We start from the raw sequence: 20,196 nt of genomic DNA, 5'->3' as shown, positions 1-20,196 counted from the left end.
GAACTTGGTGCTGAAAATTGTGTTATTTGCACAATTTTTCGTCCCCTTTAATAATATTGGCTGATGAATTTTCCCTCAGTGAATAAATATCGATACTGAATTCTTAACATCATTGTACTTCAAGAACTTCTCAATCCTGTTGTATCATTTGAAGTAATACTGAATAAATGCGAAATAGAAAAATTTCTGCTTTCCTGGAGGTGAAGCCCCAGAAGTTGCAGCAACTTCATATACTTATTCCCTCCTAGCGACTTTCAACCACAAATAAACATTTCAGCCATAGTAATTTGATTTTTCTGTAGACTGTGCCCAGAGCCCTGGTGTGGTTGTCCAGGGACGAAGCGTCGATAAAGCTACAACAATTGTCACTCGGATATTTGTTTCCTTGTAGTGTGATATCCAGGCATATGCAACTTGAATACATGTATGAAAGAGAAATGACTGTGAAATTATTATGGTGCATGAGGTGAGACTGCATGGGTCCATACCCCTCATCACCCCCCCCCCCTCCCCAGTTCTTACTTTGGAATAGTTAGTGAAGGAGTCAGTCATATTATTTTGTTTGAGGGGAACTGATTGATTCAGGTGAACAAGATTTCAATGGCATTCATGTAACTAACCATACACTGATAATTTTCAGCTTTTCCAATAATGGAAAACACACAAGAGATTATTTTCTCAAGGTTGTGAATAAGGAACTGGTTTGTCTGTCGAAAACTGTCAATGGTTACAAAAGTCCAAGTTAGGAAGAAATTTAATAGCATTATTTGTTTCTATAATGTTATCATTTATAGTAGGAATTTGGATTATAACTGTTCGTACGTCCTTCTTGACCATTTGCGATGTGTGTGTATGTGTTTTCTATATATTTTTTTCCAACCAAACCGTGTAGTAATTCTCAGAAGGTCTGGTATAGGGTCATGGAAACACCAGTATCAGGGATATATATGTCAATTATTCAATCTCTTTTATAAAAAAAAACTTGATGTACACTCAACCGTAGGAGGATACTTTTCCTATTATATAGACTTTTATTGGCTGTTTTTTTTTTAAAGAAAACTATGGGGCGAACCCCTCAGGAAGCTTGAGCAAATGTAAATTGTGTTCTCTAGTGAGTGGCGTGCATACTGGGGGATGGGGGGGGGGCGGTTATGACCTACATCGTCAGTAAGTGGCAAACGTTCAGAAAGTAGACCACTGGTGGCAGTGGCGGAGCTAGGTGTATTGGTCAGGGGGGGGCGAGAATGATCCGTAGGGGCGCTTTTGACACTATCTAAGCGGAGTGCCACCACAGGTTGGCGCGGAGCGTGCAGAAATTTTTTGAGTAAAGATACTCCCTAGATCGCCGGAATGACCCTTTCCGGGCCTTGCTAATTTGCAGACAAACGAAGAATAAATAGGTGTCATCACCATTTTGTCAGAAAATTACACCAACAAAATGTGACAAATGTCAATCGGTAGATGAGAGGGCAATAAAAAAGTCTATAAGCGCGAATAAGTAAAAAGTGGTAGAAAGCTGAAAAGGGCGCCAGCAGTCCATTTGAGTCCGTCAGGGGGGGGGGGGCATCCGCCCCCTCCGACTGTATGGACGCTCCGCCACTGACTGGTGGGCAAAATCAAGCCCAAAGTGATTCTAGTATTCACGAACCGTGTAAGGCAGGTTTACATAAAACCCGTAAAAATTGATAAGGATAGAACCCTATTTGGAGTTCGCGGAGAGGGCAGGGGAAAATGAAAACATGGATTTTTGGAATAGTTTTGGATAACTCTGCGATAACTGGAGAATATCGATTCGATGTACATCTTTGATAAAAGATCGTTCGGTAGTCATATATACGGGACACAGCTTGGTATGACATTTACAAAGATGGTTTACTCATTTCACTTGATTAGCAAGAGCGCCACACTATTAAGACGGCGGCTTCCAAACCTTTTGAAATTACTAACCTGAATAAACATATGTTAGAATATCGCCATTAATTATACATTTTTCTTATCATTGTTCAGAAGAACAAAGAAAAGACATGCATTTTGTGAAATATTACTTGAAGTTTGCCATTTTTTACTGTGGACGAAAGTTATCTAAGTTTTCCAATTTTCATATTTGGTTGTGATTAATGCTGATTAAAGGAATTGTTTTGTACGAAATCATTGCTTTTTACATGTTTTTCTTCGTTTCACCATCATTGGTAATCCGATGCTTTTGGACAGTTGGTGAAACATTTGATTTGTCTGACCATAGAAACTACCTCGACTCTCTGCGGACTGAATCAAATTAAAATGATGTCAATAAAAATGTCAATTTCATATGGTACAAAAATAGGCCTATTTCATATCTTTACTTCCACTGATTGCCCTATAATAATAGTGCTATATTCCGAGACCGTGAGGTGGAGAGGGTTTGGGCAGTCAAATCAAGCCCGACTGTGCAAAGTAAGTCAACTTTTGAGCCAAAGGGACACATTTATAAAATGTTGGGCGGGGGGGGGGGGTATTACGCCTTCTAAATTCGACCCTCCCCTCCCTCTTCTTGTCTGGCGAATGTGATAACTTGAAACTCTTGAAATGTTTCCGAGCGCCTTGGAAAATGTAAAGCGTGAAATGGATATGCTCTCAAAATTTCCTTTTCGTGTTTCATTGACAAAACCCCACATACGATTATACTATTAACCGCATCTTAATTTGACCCAAACATTCTAGAAAATGCACCCCACACACACAGTGCACTAAACCAATAGAACAGCTGTGAAGTCAAACTTGAGGTCGACGGCGCTGCTACAGTATGTGCTGTTGTGTGCATTGTGTGGAGTACTGAGTTGTGTTGAATGTCAATGAGTTCAGTACCATGGCACGTTCATTTGTTGTTTTGTGACCGATTAGGTAGACTAGTAGTAGCAGGTACACTCGAAAGTTAAAAAGGATTATTCTTTCAACTCTTAACTGTTAAATGTGTTGGATATTTTGCTGGGAAAAGCTATGGCAAGGTAGGATTACAACTTTGTGTTTGAACTTCTTTTTGATATTTGTTTAAATTTATTTATGAATTATAGGTGTCGTCTGCTCATCATCGAAGCTAGGCTTTACAAGTGGTTTAGGGAGTTGACCGTCCCTTAGAAATGACGAGCAGTTAGTTGTTGACTGTAGCTTAACGTTAGGCAAAAGTGGAGTGAAAAGTGCACTAAAACCTGTTTCTGATGGACAATGCACAAGGTAGTTGCGTAATCTACTCATTATTAAATTAGGAATTTAAATTTTCCGAAATCATTATTGCGCGGAAAACACGTAGCTTTCAAAAACTACATAGGCCGTATCGTATTGGTCATGGGAATTACGGCCACTTCCGGGTCCATGTTAGGGACAGATCGAGGCCGTAGGCCTAAGCTCAGTAAAGTTAGGCTATGCATATGACTATGAAAAGAATTTTGCACTTGTGTGGAAAAGAAAATTTGCTGTTGTAATTAAATGTAAAATTAGTGAGACAATATCTTGTTTACATATTTGACATGTACTTTGAATATTAAAAATATTTAGGTGGGTTGTAATTGGGCATAATTATTACCAAGCCATGTGATACTCAGTCTCTAAGTAGACATTTGCTGTGTTAATTGAATACCTCTTGCTCAATTAATGCCCTTTTAGTTTTAGGGAAAGTAAATATCTACTTTACCCAGATCATTGTTTAATATGTTACACTATGCCAAGCTTTGTCTTAACAGTGGAATATGGATAACTTGATTGCAACAAGGTCAACATAAATAAAGTATGAGAATACAGACAATTGCTTTTTACAAAGTCTACATCCAAATGCTGTGTTAGTGTTACTAATAGAAAACTATCAATGGCATGTCATTGTATGTCTATTCTTAGTACTAACAGCCAGAGGGCAACCACCTTTCAAGTTTTCAATATGAGGGGGGGGGGGGGTGGGGTGGGGTGGGGAAGCTAAGAATGTTAAGTTGTCCAAAGGAAGAGTCTATGAGGAGGGGTGTCTCCTCCCTGAAGTGGGGATGAGCCCTCCCTATATTGGGGAATGAGTCCTCACTGTAGTGGGATATGAGCCAGGGCTCCCATTAGTGGGATATGAGCCCTCACTGTAGTGGAATGCCCTCACTGATTTATGGTGGGGTCTTTAGCCCCCCCAGAATTATAAGTGGTTGCATCCCTGACCATGTAGTGCATTGGTAGAAATGTTTCTTAACCTACGGTCCAAGCAACCCCTGGGGTTGTGAGGTAGTATCCCAGGTCTGCTAAGTCTATAGGCATAAACAACTGACTTATGGGCAAAGCATTCATCCACATGCAGTTTTTAAAGGTGTGACAATATTTTTTTTCATTTATTAATAATTAGTTTTGGCGATATCAAGTTTTTGCTGAAGAATCGGATCAGAATATTTAGAGTTATTGTTTCCATAATTCAGGGTCACATTCTGATTAAATAACCAGCTGACCAGCTTAAACTTAGTAAAGAATAGAATGACAACATATGTGTGTCTCATAAACTCAAAAACTCAAAATTGTTCAAAATCTCACAAAGAATAATTGCTCACAGGCCAAATAAGTACATACTAATCCAAATGCAAGCGAACAGTACATTGATATTTTCTCAGTCAAACTTTCTTTGTTGTCATTAATAAGAGCTTGGTTCAATTTATGCATCCCTTAAGCAAATGTAAACATTAAGTATTAATACCTTGAAGTAGCTCACAATGTTATACATAAATAAACTGATAAATTAACAGTTAGTGTTTAGTAGTCATATGTTGATACAACCTTTCTCCAGTCTGTGTTAGAGTTACATTAGGTGCCAAGTTTGTATGATCCTGGTGATAGCCACAAGGAGAGAAAGTTGAATCCATACTTTGTATGTATAATCAGGCGCGTAGCCAGGAATATGCCAAGGGAGAGGCGAAACTGTAAATTCGGCATTGCAAACTATCTAAGCGTAGCGCCACCATGGTTGGCGTGAAGTGTACAAGAAAATTTTGGCTGAAAATGCCTCCCAGATTGCTGGAAATGGCACTTCCCAGGCCTTGTAAGTTGCATCTTAGTATTTTCTCTTTTGAAAATACTTGCGATATCATAAAAACATTAAAAAATAATAAAAAAATATGCTCAAGGGGGGGGCGGCTGCCCCCTTCGCCCCCCCCTTGGCTACGTGCCTGTGTATAATACTTAGCAAAGTTTGCCTGACCCTGGAGATAGCTGGTAAGAATGTTCTTGAGCCCATAATGTTTAACCAACCAAGAACTACACTGTTCAAATTTTGTGACACACAGGCATTGAAATCTTGTGTGAATTCTTATTGATAGTTAAGTACCACAGTGTTTGCATTTGTCAAGGATCTACAGTATTTGGTATACCTTTCATAATCACTTGTCATACTTAACAGACTGTTTTTTTATACAAAACAGTGGGATTATGGTTATTTGATAAATGTGATTGAAGTTTTTAGCCCTTAGGATATTTAAAAAAATATAATTTTGCAGGGTACTGTAGTTGGTTTCTTAACTTATTTGGAATCAAATATGATGAAAAGTGTCTATCAGGATTAGGTTGTATAGACTTGTTATGGCTGCATAAATTACATGTCAGGTGGAAATATTTTACACATACTGTGCATACATGTGGGCATCATTCATAAAATAGGATCTCCCAAACCATTCTTTCAAACACATAACTATTGGTATAGTGGTGATCCCTTAAACATAGTGTTGAACACATCAAGAGTCAATTTGAAATATTTTGTGAACAATCCTGCTGTTGTGTACTGGGCATGCTTGTATCTGGGCTGCTTTTACCTGTAAATATTGGACTTTTACTTGTTGCCATATCAGGTTTTAATTTACAAATTGCCTCAGGCCCACGTGGCTAATACACTGGATCTAATAATGACAATGATAGGAAGAAAAGGATGTAATGAAAAGATGGAGTAGTGCTGACACACTGAAGATTGTGACCTGTTACACTATGGTTATTAGTTTAGTGTGTGACTCACACTCTCTTGTATGAATATCAAGAAGTGTTTTACATGTTTCTATTTGCATTGTGGCTTCAAATTTGGAATATGAATTTTGTAGAAGGTTCCACAAAGTAAGACTAGCATCCTTTGTGGGAATTTGGAACTTTAATAAAATTTATCACCTGCTGTTTGTATAGGGATGGTCAAATTGGAAATGTTTTAAGGCACCATTCGGACTCTTGGCATGCAGAATACCAAGATAGGCAGGTGTGGAACATGAATTCAGTTAGCAACAGCTAGAAAATTATTTCAAGCATTTGAAGTTTGCCTCTCTGCACCATACTGTACACAAAAATTATAATTATAAATCAAGGCTGGAATTTACATGGTGGTATACCAGTTTACTATGTACAGTATGCCATTCTCCGAAATGATTTTAAGTGTAAACAGGACCTCCTTTATTGGCCTTTCTTTGCCGTATATTCTGCACATTACACAGACTCACCATAAAAAACTTGAAACACAAAACTACAATATATATGTCAGAGATGACCCATCTGCCAAATGTGCCACTATATATTTTGGCAGCACCCTGTGTACACGCTGGTGGATATTTTGATGACCAGGGAAATTGTAAATCATAAATTGACCTCCTGAAGGCACAGCTGAGTTTGTAGTCATTGAGAGCTTTTAAGAGCTGACTTTGGTCTCTTGTTAATATCCTGCCTAATGAAAATATCTTATTGCAAAGAAATAAAATGGCAAATTAGCCATGCTAATAATGGATATTCTCAGCATGTTGAAAATGCAGTTGAGGCATCCCGCTGGAATGTACAGTACGTTAACAGCATCAATCTTTGTAGAACTGGTTGATCTTCTGCCTGTCAGTTTGTCAAGATATTTCATCAGGTGTATAGTCATTTCATAGCTCTTATATTTATGACCAATACTGTGTAACTTGGTATTGCATGACTGGGAGATCTCAAATGATTGCGCAGAGCTGTCACGATGTCATCTGTAACAAGATTTCTCAACTTATCTTAAATTTATGGTAATGTATTTGCTATACTGTGGGTAAATGAACTTTGCGGACATATTGTGGTTGAGACGTCTTTGAAAGGAAGACTGGTTCTTTATGTCAGAATTGAGAAGGATGTGTCAGTCATTTAGGAAGAGGGCCAATAATTAGTGTAAGGGTGAGAGAGTGAGCTGCCATCCTGGCATTTAAAGCAATTAGAATATTTAACTCTCGGGGGGGGGGGGGGGGTGAGATGAGGGGTTTGTTTTTGCCTCAGTGTTTCTTATATATCATTATCATGCTATTTAGATTATCAATATTTACTTCACTCATCTCTTACCTGTCTCCATTTTCTACATTTATGCACTCAAATCGACCTACTGTAGCCTACGAAACTTGGTATTCATTTTAGCACTGCACCGCCACAGACCCACTTCATGGAAGTGACAAGGTCAAATATCCAGAGATTTCGGGTCACTTGGTTCCCGAGCATCCACGCTACAGTCTTGATCGCCCTTGTGTGGTCAGGATCCCCCCCCCCCGAAATGGAGATTACTATTGAGGGGTCAGATCCTGAGTACACCAGCGGTCTTCACTATGATCCTGATCGCCCTTTGCAGGGTCAGGTTATCATTGTGTTCTCAAATGTGAACAAGGCTTTACTAGAATCATCTCTGAGTATGCGCATCAGTCTACCAACCATACAAAAATCAGTAACATCCCCCTCCCCCCACCCCAATTGACTTCCCACCTATGGCATCATAGTACAGATTCTTCTTTGTACTATTAGTGTTTCTTCATGTGCATTAATCTAGTTTTCATGGTAAGGGGAACTTCTTGGGATAGAGCAAATTTAATGCATGTTTTTTTCACTCCTGTATTAATGTGTGATCTGCTCTCTCTCTCTCTTTCTATATATATATATAATAAATAAGCATTACTGTTTGTATATAAAGGTTAACAGGTGAGTTTAGGTGTGTCATCCTGTTCAAATGTTTACAGAGGTGCATCATTTTCCCTCCCATATTCAAGGATAATTTCCTTCCGTGAGGAAAGGATTTCAAAGTGAAATGATTGCATTAAAAATACTGGTGGATCGTAATGACTAACCCTGCACAATATTAGCCTAAGATGTGGTTCTCTGAGATCAGTGTAAGAACATCTAGATACAGTACTATGCTGTCTCGCTCAAGATACAATTTATCATAATTAAGTCACTGTCTACTTGAGAACCAGTGAATGAGAAATTAAACTTACATGATCCCTACTGATCTTACACAACTGTTTTGTTACCATCTGGTAACCTTTGAGTACTTACACCAATCGAGCGATTCCTGACCGACCACTTGCGGTCAGTTGAAAAATAGTTACCTAACGAACATTGTAAATTAATAGTGATGTCAGAAAAGTTCAGGATATACTGTCATTGTAGAAGAATTGATCTAACAATAGAAATTGGTCCGATATATCACCAAGTGCTTTTATATCTGTATTAACTAGTAAAGAAAACTGTGGGCCTTATAAAGATTGCATTAAAGCATGATAACTCCGTAATAAAAGCTTTGCAGTTTGTACTTAGTTTTGTTGAGATTTTCATGAGTGACAGTGAAAGTGATCGGAAATGATCATTTATAATAACTGTGATATTTAAAACATTCTCAAAACATCATTCCTTTCAATCAAACTACATGAAGTAGTGAATTATGTTCAAAAACTATAAAATAATAAAAAGCTGAACAAAAAATGCATGCATCAGTGGTTCTGTGATATGGATATAAACTTCATTATTTTTATTAATGCTGTAACATCAAAATTTGATATTTTCCTTAGGGAAATTTGATTTTTGCATTGTTTTGATGAGTTGTTCAACAAGGTCATCCTGATCTCATATGTTAATGATGTTAATGTTACTCTATGTTATGTTAAGATGCTGGTTTAGTATTTAGCCCAGGGATTTGAATTGCAATTTATTAGTTATTTTTTTAGAGGATTCTATGTTAAAATTCCATAGTAATGTTGTTCTAACGTCAATGTTCTAGTTTCACTCAAGAAAGAATAATTCAACTAGTAGAACCTTTTGAATGTGTCCACTAAATTTGCATATTGCATGTGATTAATATAACAAAAAAGTATCTGGCAACAAAATTTATAGAATCAGATTTAAAATTCAATCAATCCAGTACATTATGAACACCATTTTTTCGGGAATTGAAAAAAAAAATTAAAATGGTGTTCTTTTGATCAGTTGTAATTGCGATGTGAGTAATATGTGGTGAGTTTGGTTAAAAATGACTGGATAATTGGTCATCAAACACAACGCACTTGCCAATATGTGTTGTGCTTGTGCAAACAACAAAGGGCAAAGTGTGTTGTACATGTATTACTGCACTGCACATTGTGACTGTTTACTGTTTTATATGTTAAAGTTCGATTAAAGGAAGTTCTGCTCTTGTTGTATGTAACATATTCCGGGTTAGGAGGAAGGAATGTGTGACAGCAGGAAGTTGTGGGGAATAGTGGGTAGTTTATATTGTCATGGCAACCCACATGAAGAAGTGGTTTGTTTTGTAGCGATGGTTGAAGTCCAGTGTATTCTACGCCATCCCAGAATTATGACAGGAAAGAAGATAGTTCTGGTATACATTTTATATATTATTAGTTCGAGTGAAATGTCCTGTATTTATGTATTTTAGACCTTCCTGCAAGCAGGAACTCGCGAAGAAGCCTCATTGGCTTATCAAAGCCGCAAGCTGACCGAAGTCAGTATCTTACATTCATATTTAACGTCCATGATAATGAATTGTCAATTGTCAACAACTCTGTAACTAGACGACATACATCAATCTGGGAGTGACTCGAACCGGGGGACCTTATGATTGAAAGGCACCGGCATTAACCACTGAGCTAACACTCCTAATTTCCTAACTCTCCTCACTCCTCACTCACTCCTCACTCCTAACACTCCTAATTTACTGCACTCATCTCTGACCAGTCACATCTCTACTATTGCAGTTATTAGGTAGATGGGAAAGTGCGATAGTGGAGTCGAGACAGGTAAGTAACATGGGTATTAAATACCCAATGGAGCAGGCGTGTAGCGAGGAATTTGCCAAGGGAGGGGGGAAACTGTAGGCAAACATTCAGAGCCGTAGATATGGCATTGCAAACTATCTAAGCGTAGCGCCAGCATGAGTTGGCGCGAAGTGCACAAGAAAATTTTGGCTGAAAATGCCTCCCAGATCGCTGGAAATGGCACTTCCCAGGCCTTGTAATTGCATCTTAGCATTTTCACTTTGAAATTACTAGCGATATCATAAAAACATTAAAAAAAAAATATGCTCAGTGGGGGGGGGGACAGCTGCCCTCTTCGCCCCCCTTGGCTACATGCCTGCAATGGAGGGAGTTTTGGGTTATTAATTGCCTCAACCATCTAAATGTACTGTAACTAGTGTATTACACTATTCCTTTTAGTTATTTCATAAGTTGACTTGTAAAAAGCTCTCCAAACTTCCTAGTCTACAAATTAGCAAATTAAGTATCGCAATTTAATTCAGACATTAATCACGTGCAAGTAATTGTAACACATAAAATGTTGACACCCTTTAAATTTAAGTGTAAGTCTGTCAATTTTCTTGGTGTGATTTTGGTGGACTTTACTGTTTTATATGCAATACCTGCATTTGATTTAGGTGAGCAGGTTTCTACCTGCAGATTGTGACAAAGCTATTGCAAATAGACAGCACAATTCCAAACCATTGCAGGGTGAAATAAAATTGTCACACCGACTACCCCTATATGAACTTGATAGACTTAATATTATTAAATATTGGACATATTCTTCCTGCGGATAATCAGTACTTTGACTACTTTCCTTTAATATCAATGCAGTATACCATACATGGTGTGTTTGTCTTCTGCTTTGTTCACTGAATCAGAAAATTGAACACAAATATAGTCTCTGTGAGTCATTCTGGCTTGAATGGTTATCAGGCCTGAAAACATTGACATAGAAAGATAACATTAGTTTGTGTCTGGATGTACATACTTTGATATGAGAGTAGAGTCTGTGGCAAACGTGATACATTGAATTTCAGGCAAGGGAGGAAACACCAAGAAATTTGTGAAACCTGATTAATCATGAGGAGGTGCAGAGCCCCAGAAGGAGAGTGTTTTATCATGCATTGGCTGGGTTTATGTACACATCATACATAGTGTTAGTAAAACGTAAAAGTAAGAAATAGTAAAAATTATTAGTCCTGGAAATTACAACCATATGATATGATGCATGTATTTAAAAAAACAAATTGAGGTGTTAGAATGAAAGTAGGCTAGTTGACCCGGAGGTGACTGGTCACTAATGAAGGATGGTGCAACACATTACCTGATGGCTCTAGGCATGGTAAAGCAATTAATTATAAGGTTGTGAGGAGACTAATGAGCTTTTCGATTAAACTGATCTAAATCTGTACAAACATAGGTCCCTTTTTGCTTTTTGGTACTATATTTGTCAATAAATTTTTAAATTTATATACTATATTTGTACTGTATTTGTGTATAGTACTAATATGTCAAGTGGACTTTTCAAAAGTTATATTAGACAAATTAATCTTGCAAACCAGTCAGAAAAATTACAATTCTAGAAAATTTTACTGATATATTTGTCGGTAAATATGATAAATTGAAACTTTTTTTTTATCCAAAGACGGTTTATATTTTTAAATTAAAAAATGCAGACAGATAAGAGAGTCACTTTAGCCAAGTCGAGCTAGCTTTTAGACAAAATTTGTCAACTACCTCTACAAACCTTATTTCTGATCTAGCAAATCAATGGATTGCATTCTGGTAACTTAAATTATGCATAGATTATGTAGAGTTACTTAAAGTCTGTTCCTAGCCTCCTAGGTACCTGTCTTTTACTCGTATTTCACACCTAATCTACCTTTGAGTAGTGGTCCACCTACATGTACACTATGCAGCACTTTCTGGTTACTCACATTCACATTATTCTGAAGTCGTTTTGGTATGAAAATTGTCAGAGGTTTTAATTGTTGTGTGGCGTGTTGTTTAGAAGATCATTTGCCTGGCTCTAGTACAGGTCTGACATGAACTGTACACATCTTCCTCCACTCAGTCTTGTACTCACCTGTATGAATACGTAAAGTCCAAGAGGAGAGCTTGCATCAACGTAGGAGGATGAATCATAACTTCATCATCATCTCATCAGTGGAACCTGAGATTCCAGATCAATTCTCCTGACAGAATCGCAGCATATGGGGAAGGACTCGGCACTGGACGGACTTGAAGCTCTGCCTAATGAAATTTTAAGTAAACCGTAGATGACAGGGTGGACATAAGTGGGTTAATAATTACCCAGAGAGTCGAATAGTACCGTATCCAATGTTACACACGGGAAAGTGCACGAGTGTTGAAAGATTGGTACAGTAGTGAAGTATATAGCATGTTACATCCATGATTCAGACATGGTAATTTGATTAACTCTCTTAAATTGGATGCACTGGTAATGACATCTATAGTCATGTTGGGCATACTGCCAAAGAGATAATGGACCAGACTAAGGAAACCAGTGAAGAGGGAGGGCCCAAGGGGATTGTGAGGATCAGGAGGGTAGAATAAGGGGGTAGCATGTACAGTAGAAGGAAATGAATGAATCATATATGGACTGTACCTGTGTATCATAAATACAGTAGATTATTAAAAAGTTTAGATCTTATGTAAACAATGTAAGGTGTGTTGCCAGATAGAGTAACCCCCTACCCCCTCACTACACCTCCATCACTCAACTGTTTTACTGAGCATTGTATTCAGTGTTTTATCTTAGTTGTATTTATAACTTTACAAATTTATAATTGTGGAATTGATACTCTGGATACGTCCTGAATATTGTACATTTTAAAGCACTATTCCTAATAATATTGTGTATTGTTACATATCACTGTATTAAAAATATGATATTAAATTTACATAACACAAAATAATTTGTTATAAAGAGAAATATATATTACATCCATAATCATAATATATGCTTATTGGTATTATGTATCCAAAGTATAATTTATCAGGGATATTTCATTTTCATCATAATGCTACGCTCCAGAGATGTTATATTATAAAACCGATAAACTTTATTGAGGAAGCTAAGGTTCTTTCCACTTCCTATTGAACTTCAAAATATGTCAATAGTTGCATATTCTATTCAATGTTTCCCTAAATAACAAATTGTTTTACGTGAAGTACTTTGCCCTTTCCTTGGATTCCTTTGTTAAGATTATTCACTTTGTATGATTAAAAAGTTACTTCCTTAAATTGCATGTGTTGTAAACCATTTTAAATGAGATCCATTGGTCAATGGTCAGTCTGAGGTTATTCCTGTGACGATTAATTAAGTTAAAGGAAATAGAGTCCAGACAAAGGCTTGATAATGATAAGGGTAAAGCCTGCCTGAGGGAGTTTGGGCTTTTAATTGATTTACAATCCAGCTTTTGCTGGGAAGCATCACTATGGATTGGCTCTGTGTAACCAGTATACTAGTTCATCGTGTACACTAGGTGACCAGTATGAAGTAGCTATTTAAGTGTTCTGTCACCTATACCCAGCATGTGTTGTTAGCTTTTTCTTGTCCTTTGTTTCATAATTCTAGTTAAGAAACAGGGATTAAGAAATTTTATTTGAAATGTGAAATTTATTTAGCTTCCTTACTTACCTGTCTCCTCACAACATTAGCATTTTCCCTGTACCATGTCTAGAGGGAACTGGTAACCTTTTTAGCACTGTACACCTTAAAGGCATTAAAGACTCGCCCCAAACCGTGTGTGGCCATCTGAAAAAGTTAAATTTCTGTAGCCTGTAAGTGACGTTTTGTTCGTGCAGCTACAAAATGCAGACAGTAATGAAACGTGATACCTTGTTATATTTAGCTGGACCTGAGATGTCCATCGCTGTATCGTTTATACACAGTGCTGTGGGTATTGATCGCAGCTGTATGTACTGACTGTACCCTAGTGTCTAATTACCGACGGTAGCAAGCTGTGTGTGTATTTTCTGGGATCGATGTTGGTGTCTAACACTTCTGTTACACCTCATTCGAAACTGGGTCAGATTACCAGCATTAGACATTTCTTTTTGTGCGAGTCTTCACACCCTTTAAGTGATTAGTCACTTCCCCGGTCAAATTAAGAAATAAATGGAATAAGTACCATGGTATACATTAGGTACCTTTTATGCTGTATTTAAAGTGACAAACAGGAAGGATACATGTGATGTGGCAATGAGGTAGCCTGGTTTATTCCATATATACTTATAAATAAATGGTCCCACTTGAATTAATCAGCATCACTGTGGGGCCTGTTACACACAGAACCAAGAAGGTTAACCTTTTGAATTTGATAACATTTTATGAGTTTATAAGAGTTTATAAGAGTCACGAAGTAGCCAACATGTTGATCCAACAGATTGGCTTGTTCTTGTTTCTTGCTAAATATTCAGTTATTGCAAGGAAAATGTCTTTTGGATTAACAGTGTAATGGGGACAACATAACAGCTCCAAACTGAACCCGATATTTTGGGGAAGACCGTTCTGTGTAATGTAAAGTTGTTATCCATGGTGTCATACATCTTGATGACATAGCTGAACCAGGGAGCTGCTACTTACAGTAGCAGCTCCCTGGCTGAACATTGTTTATCTGCAGTGCTTTTACGTTGATGCTGAACCTTGTATGTTTCACCAAGGTAGATTGCATTAGTTCCCAACAGTGTACAGTATCAGTCCATATATTATCCAAAAGGAAACAAAGAAAGTTTGTTGCATTGTTGTCATGCATGTGTGTCCTTATTATATATATCTAGAAACCAAACAGATGGTCTTAGAACAAAGAGTATCTATTGAGATAATAATAGCTCCCTAGAGACTCAGTTTTGTCAGAGCTGTTGTGTTTGGTATTCTTTAGTATTTCTCCATAATCATGGATTCCTTTATTCTCACACAAAGAAACTACTCCCCCTCTTGAGTGAATGCAATAAACTAAACAGTAAAGGTGTCAATGCAATTCATGTGTATGTTCATATATTGGAGAAGGGTGGCAACATGTGTACAGTACTGTAGGATATACAGTTAAGCATGGAAAGTTATTACAACAGTTAGTGCAAACGTTATACCCTGAAAACTACAGGAAGTTCTGTTATTAATTTGGAAGACAATACAGGATGATGGGTGTTGTTTTCTTAATGATCTTAGCGCAACAACAAGCTAAGGTAAAGTTTATTCAGAGAGATTGTTTTTGTCTTCGATGGAGGAAGCTTCCATTATCGATTGTTAGTCATCTTGCTAAAAAGTTGAGAAAAGTGTTGAATTTGTTTGTATTACATGTAGACATCCTTCCTTTTAAAGTTGAAAAATGTACAGTTTTTAGCAAGCAAGTATTTCCATTTAGTGTAATTTTGTTAGAGAAAAAGGAAATGGGGTGTTGGGGGGGGGGGGGAATGAGTGGAGAGGGGAGAAAAAGGAGAAGAAGAAGAAAGAACAAGAAGACAGTTGTAGAGGTACAAATGCTATCAAACGCTGTCCCGAAATAGGGATTGGTAAAGTCTGCTGCAGTATAACTCTCCTTTCTTGCTTAGTCGATAGGGGTTAGTGAGGGTCACATATTAGAAAAGAAGTGTGTGTGATTGGTGAAAATTTGATTGAAATTACTTGTTTTTCAATAACTTTTGACATCCTTCTATATTCTATAACTACATAGTGTTGCATTAGTTTCCAAATACAGAGTCATTTCTTCTTCATCATATGTCACTTATATAACAGATAGATATTTCAACACTGTCGTCTACCCATCTTTTTTCTTCAGTACATGTAACATGTTGAAGTTGAAAAAAAGAAGAAGAAGAAAATGGATAAACCTACTTTTATTTTTACTTTTGGCTACCATCGTATAAGCATGTTAAAATGTGTTTATTGAAAATTTGTTTTAAACATACCATATGTCTTAAATAGAGCACCCCATGTGCCTATTGACAGTACTAGTTTGAGCCTGAAGTCTGCCCTAAGCAATCAGATGCACTCATTTCCAACGGCGACGCATAACCTGAGCCTCGGTTATTGATTTAATGGAAGAATCTAGCACATTATGAAGAGATCTTGATTGATTACCGCAGTATCCGCTCGGATTGGCATCACTGCATCTCTTTATTGCCAGGGATCTTCATATTTGGTCGATCCATATGCCCTCATCAGAAATATTTATGAGTTTATGGAAGATGAATCGGGAGATTCTAATCGGATATGCGGATAAATAAAACTAAAAAAAAATTGTAAATTTATGTTGTAAATTATGTCACATATTAGATTGAAATTCCTTCTCCCTGCTGCTCAGCTATCAAGTGCTGTGTGGCCTTAAATGAAATTTGCACTCCCATCTGTTTACATGAATTGGGAAATTAGGTTCAAAGTCAGTAAACTTGGAATTTTGACTTCATGTCTGTTCTGGTTCTTTGACTCCGTTTCAGTTGGTTTCTTTCATTGAAAACAAGTTGCTTTGTGGACATGTAGCAGAAGGATTGTTGGCTATTCATGAAGTATTTAGTAAGAGTGAAACCCCTACAGGGTAACATAGAAGGAATCCTTTCAGGGGGTCATCAGTGTTGCCTCCTAGGTTTATGTTAAGCGTGCTATCATGGTCATAGTGCAGTAAGTCTTGAATTAGTATCAAAACAGTGAAATGATAGAATCTATTGGCAGGAATTCATACTGGGCAGCTGTCAAAGATTCTGTTCTTTTTGATTTGCTGTATTTTTTGTTTAGCTGATACTGGTTTGTGGATTATAGTATAACCATACTGTAGTTTAGTGTGTGCCTTAGTATGACTTAGTGCTGATAGTTGACCCTTTCTTTTGTAGTCGCTTAATCGCATAGCTCTTCTCGCGATTACTGCGATTACTCGGTTACAGTAATGACGTCATTACTGTCATTTTACATTGCAGAAATACAGTCAAAAACAAATCTTTCTCCATTGAGCACTGTCTGTATTTGTTCTTTCATGTCTTAACGGGTGGTGTCTAAATCATGTTAAAACATCTACCAAACAATAACTGTGAACAACTTTTCAATCTACCACGTTTCTTAAAGTCCTTCATAGTGAATCAAAAAGTTTCGAGTGAATCTAAGAGGCTACTACAACTACTAGCACTATAGCAAATGTGTCAACAATGAATAGATGTAACACCTTGTAGTGGTGTGATGGTTCTTATGCAAGAGTTTTCTGTAGATAACGTTCAAGGTTCGAGACGAGGCTCTAGCCTAGCGCGATGGCAGGCACATATTTGCACATTGAAATTAAACTACACTGCAATCGACACACTCGATCAGACATCTGATAAATGTGAACCAGGCCAGTATTGAAGTTATTGTAATCATGTAATCATGTTTGAAGAAATGACAAATACTTTGGCAATTGTAAAAGATTGATAACTTACAAAATTTGCAATTATGCCCAATGATCAAACATTGTTAGGACTGAATGTTGCATTGCAGAACAAGCGTATTACTGACAAGTAAATGCATGAATCTAACCAGAGCAGGTGCTTGCCGATTTTTAACATAGCACAGTGCTAGTGTAGCAGTGTGAGAACCTGTACTGTTGCGATATTTGCTGACAAACTGCAAATAGTGTTGTTCTTGAAAGGTTAGGCTATGTTTCAAAAGCAGGTTATGTGTAGTGCTAGCTTGTAGTCGAGCAATCCCAACTTGGGATTTGAGCGCCATTGATCGAACTTCCAAAATATAATTGCAAATACTGGCGATGAATTGATTACGACTATCGGCACTTCTATGACTTTAGAGTGTTTCGCAATTACAGTGATATCAAATCAATTGATGTATTCCTTGCGACTACAAATACATCTGGTCATATTAAATATCAGGAATTCAAAGTTATCTTTAGGAGGCCTGTTTCCTGTTTTTGAAAAATTTCTGAAATTATAGCCTTGTATCATTTGTCAGTTAAAGTGGACACAACTGACCAACCAGAAGCAGCCAAATGGTTGTAACTACATAGAGAGGTGTTAGTTAGATTGTAAAGTTTCAAATTATGTATGATCACTAACATGGTTTCCTCAGAGGAACACAATGGTACAGCCCCATGCATGCAAATGGTACTTTTGAAGTATCTTATTGGTCATGCTGTGGTTTGCAACAGTCTTTTTTCTTATCCTTCGATCCTTCTCATTTACCTGTTTGTGAAAACATTGACTCAAGAGTATTCATATTTCTACTTTAGATTATATGTGCCTTACCTCTTCCCATTGCAATCCTTTAACAGTTCCCTTCACTGTTTTGCACCTTTCCATCTCCCTCTTTCTCCTTTCCTTTCCCTCAGTTCTCCCCTCCCCCTCTAATAGTCTTCCCCTCCCCCTCTAATAGTTTTCCCCTTCTTCTAACATTCCCATCCTCCTCATCTAGTTCTCTCATTGTAAAAGAAAACTTGCCAAATTCATTGTCATTTCTCTAACTGCTTTGTAGTTAAGTCTATACCTATACAGTATTTCAGTGAAAATCAGCAGTGTGATACTTTGATTTGTATGCACCAGAAGTGTTTCTTCTGAGGACTGATTAGCTTTCAACTTTTAGGCTGGTCATTTAGAAGACCTGCAAATCTAACGAAAGGTTACCTAGCACGGTTTACTACACAGGAGGTACTCAGGAAACATATCTTAACTTGAACAATTCCAGTTTCATGGCTTGATTGAGAAAGCTCATTTTATAATCATCAAAACTATTTTCAAAAAAAATCCAGAGCCTGTTTGCAATGTCAGAAAGCTGCCCTTGTCTTTGTAGGAAGGTAAATAGATTATAAAATCAGTGCACACAATTTTGTGAAAAATCAATTTTGTAGGTTTAAATCATGATGCCTTCAGCTTAATTTCACAAAGAGTTCCAACTCTAGCATTTGTAATCTCATTTTTTGTTTCGTTGCAAAGTAAAGTGAATACAAATTCAGGAAAGCATAATCAGCTCAGTGCACTTTTCAATAGCTTCATATTTACTTAGCTTGCACTTCCTGTCCATTCTCTTACTTCTTATTGCACTTTCGGTTCACAATTTGTAATGACCTGTAGATAATTGCAGTTAGTCAGAGGTGAATAGGAAGTAGGGATAATAAGAGGACAACACAGACAAACATTGGATGTTTAGGTAGATAAACAGAATACGAGAAGAGACAGGTAAGTTTACACATTATTAAACATTCATGAGAGGCCAGCACAGCCAAACATTGGACATGTAGATAGATAAGCAGAATACAAGAAGACACAGGTAAGTTTACACACTATTAAACATTCATGAGAGGCCAGCACAGCCAAACATTGGATGTGTTGGTAGATAAGCAGAATACGAGAAGAGACAGGTAAGTTCACACAGTATTAAACATTCATACTATACTCTGATTGGCTAAAATTTGACCCTAATTTGAACATCACTTATTCAGTTACTCTTGTTTCGTTACAAGTTGACTTTAAAACTTGACGACTCCCTCTGGTTAACCATATTTCTGACTCAGTAGGAGTCTTGATGTATGTATTCTAACTTGTTCTGGATCAGCCTGGTGAAAATATATATGCTTGTTATTGTGGATGATGGTTCTGTTATGTCATAGCTTAGATCATTAATAGCATTGAAAGTTTGACATATTAGATCTTGATGAGCAGTGAGAGTACAGGATTAATTACATGCAAGTCTTAATAAAGAAAATGTAACAGTTAAGGCCCGGTCACACTATACCGATTTTTTATCGGAATACTATCCGATTTTCCCGGAGGAATCGAAACAGCCTGTTTTTCGTTCGGGTCTTCTAGCCACAGTGATAAAGGACCTGATTTGCTATCTGTTGAGCCATTCCGATGTGGAATAGCCCTCTCCTAACTTTTGATATTGACTCCGTTTCCTTTTATCGGATAGCTATCTGATTTCTCTTCCGATTTTTATGGTTTTTCGATGTGACGTCACTTCAGAATGTAGTCCGTTCCAGAACCCCTCAGATTTGGAGTAGGTATTCGAATATTCCACTGCATTCATTACATTCACTACCACAAACCTCACTCTTCGGCCTAAAATCGGAAATATCGGACCGTATTCCGATAAAATATCGCTGTATTGTGACCGGGCCTTTAGGCTGCAGAAGAGTTTCATGTTAATGTCAGAGCTCAATTTCAG

The 20,196-nt window shown here is 37.3% G+C and overlaps 1 protein-coding gene across 10 annotated transcripts in view; it reads left to right on the top strand.

The window, feature by feature from the left end:
• Positions 1–2,772: 2,772 nt before the first annotated feature.
• The window catches only part of LOC139958816 (unconventional myosin-X-like), a 93,955-nt gene continuing 76,531 nt past the window's right edge, over positions 2,773–20,196 (top strand). For 5 of the 10 annotated variants that reach the window (XM_071956177.1, XM_071956174.1, XM_071956176.1 and 2 more), the window contains exon 1: positions 2,774–2,984. The gene's annotated coding sequence lies outside the window, so the exon portion shown is untranslated. Of the gene's footprint in view, positions 2,985–19,187; positions 19,209–20,196 lie in introns of those variants that run through there. The other 5 variants (XM_071956172.1, XM_071956167.1, XM_071956171.1 and 2 more) reach the window with 3 other exon arrangements.

The sequence above is a fragment of the Apostichopus japonicus genome, chromosome 18 (genome assembly GCF_037975245.1).
Source record: "Apostichopus japonicus isolate 1M-3 chromosome 18, ASM3797524v1, whole genome shotgun sequence".
Classification (NCBI taxonomy): Eukaryota; Metazoa; Echinodermata; class Holothuroidea; order Aspidochirotida; family Stichopodidae; genus Apostichopus; species Apostichopus japonicus.
Note: the sequence above shows the minus strand (reverse complement) of the source record. Positions and strands in the feature narration are given on the sequence as shown.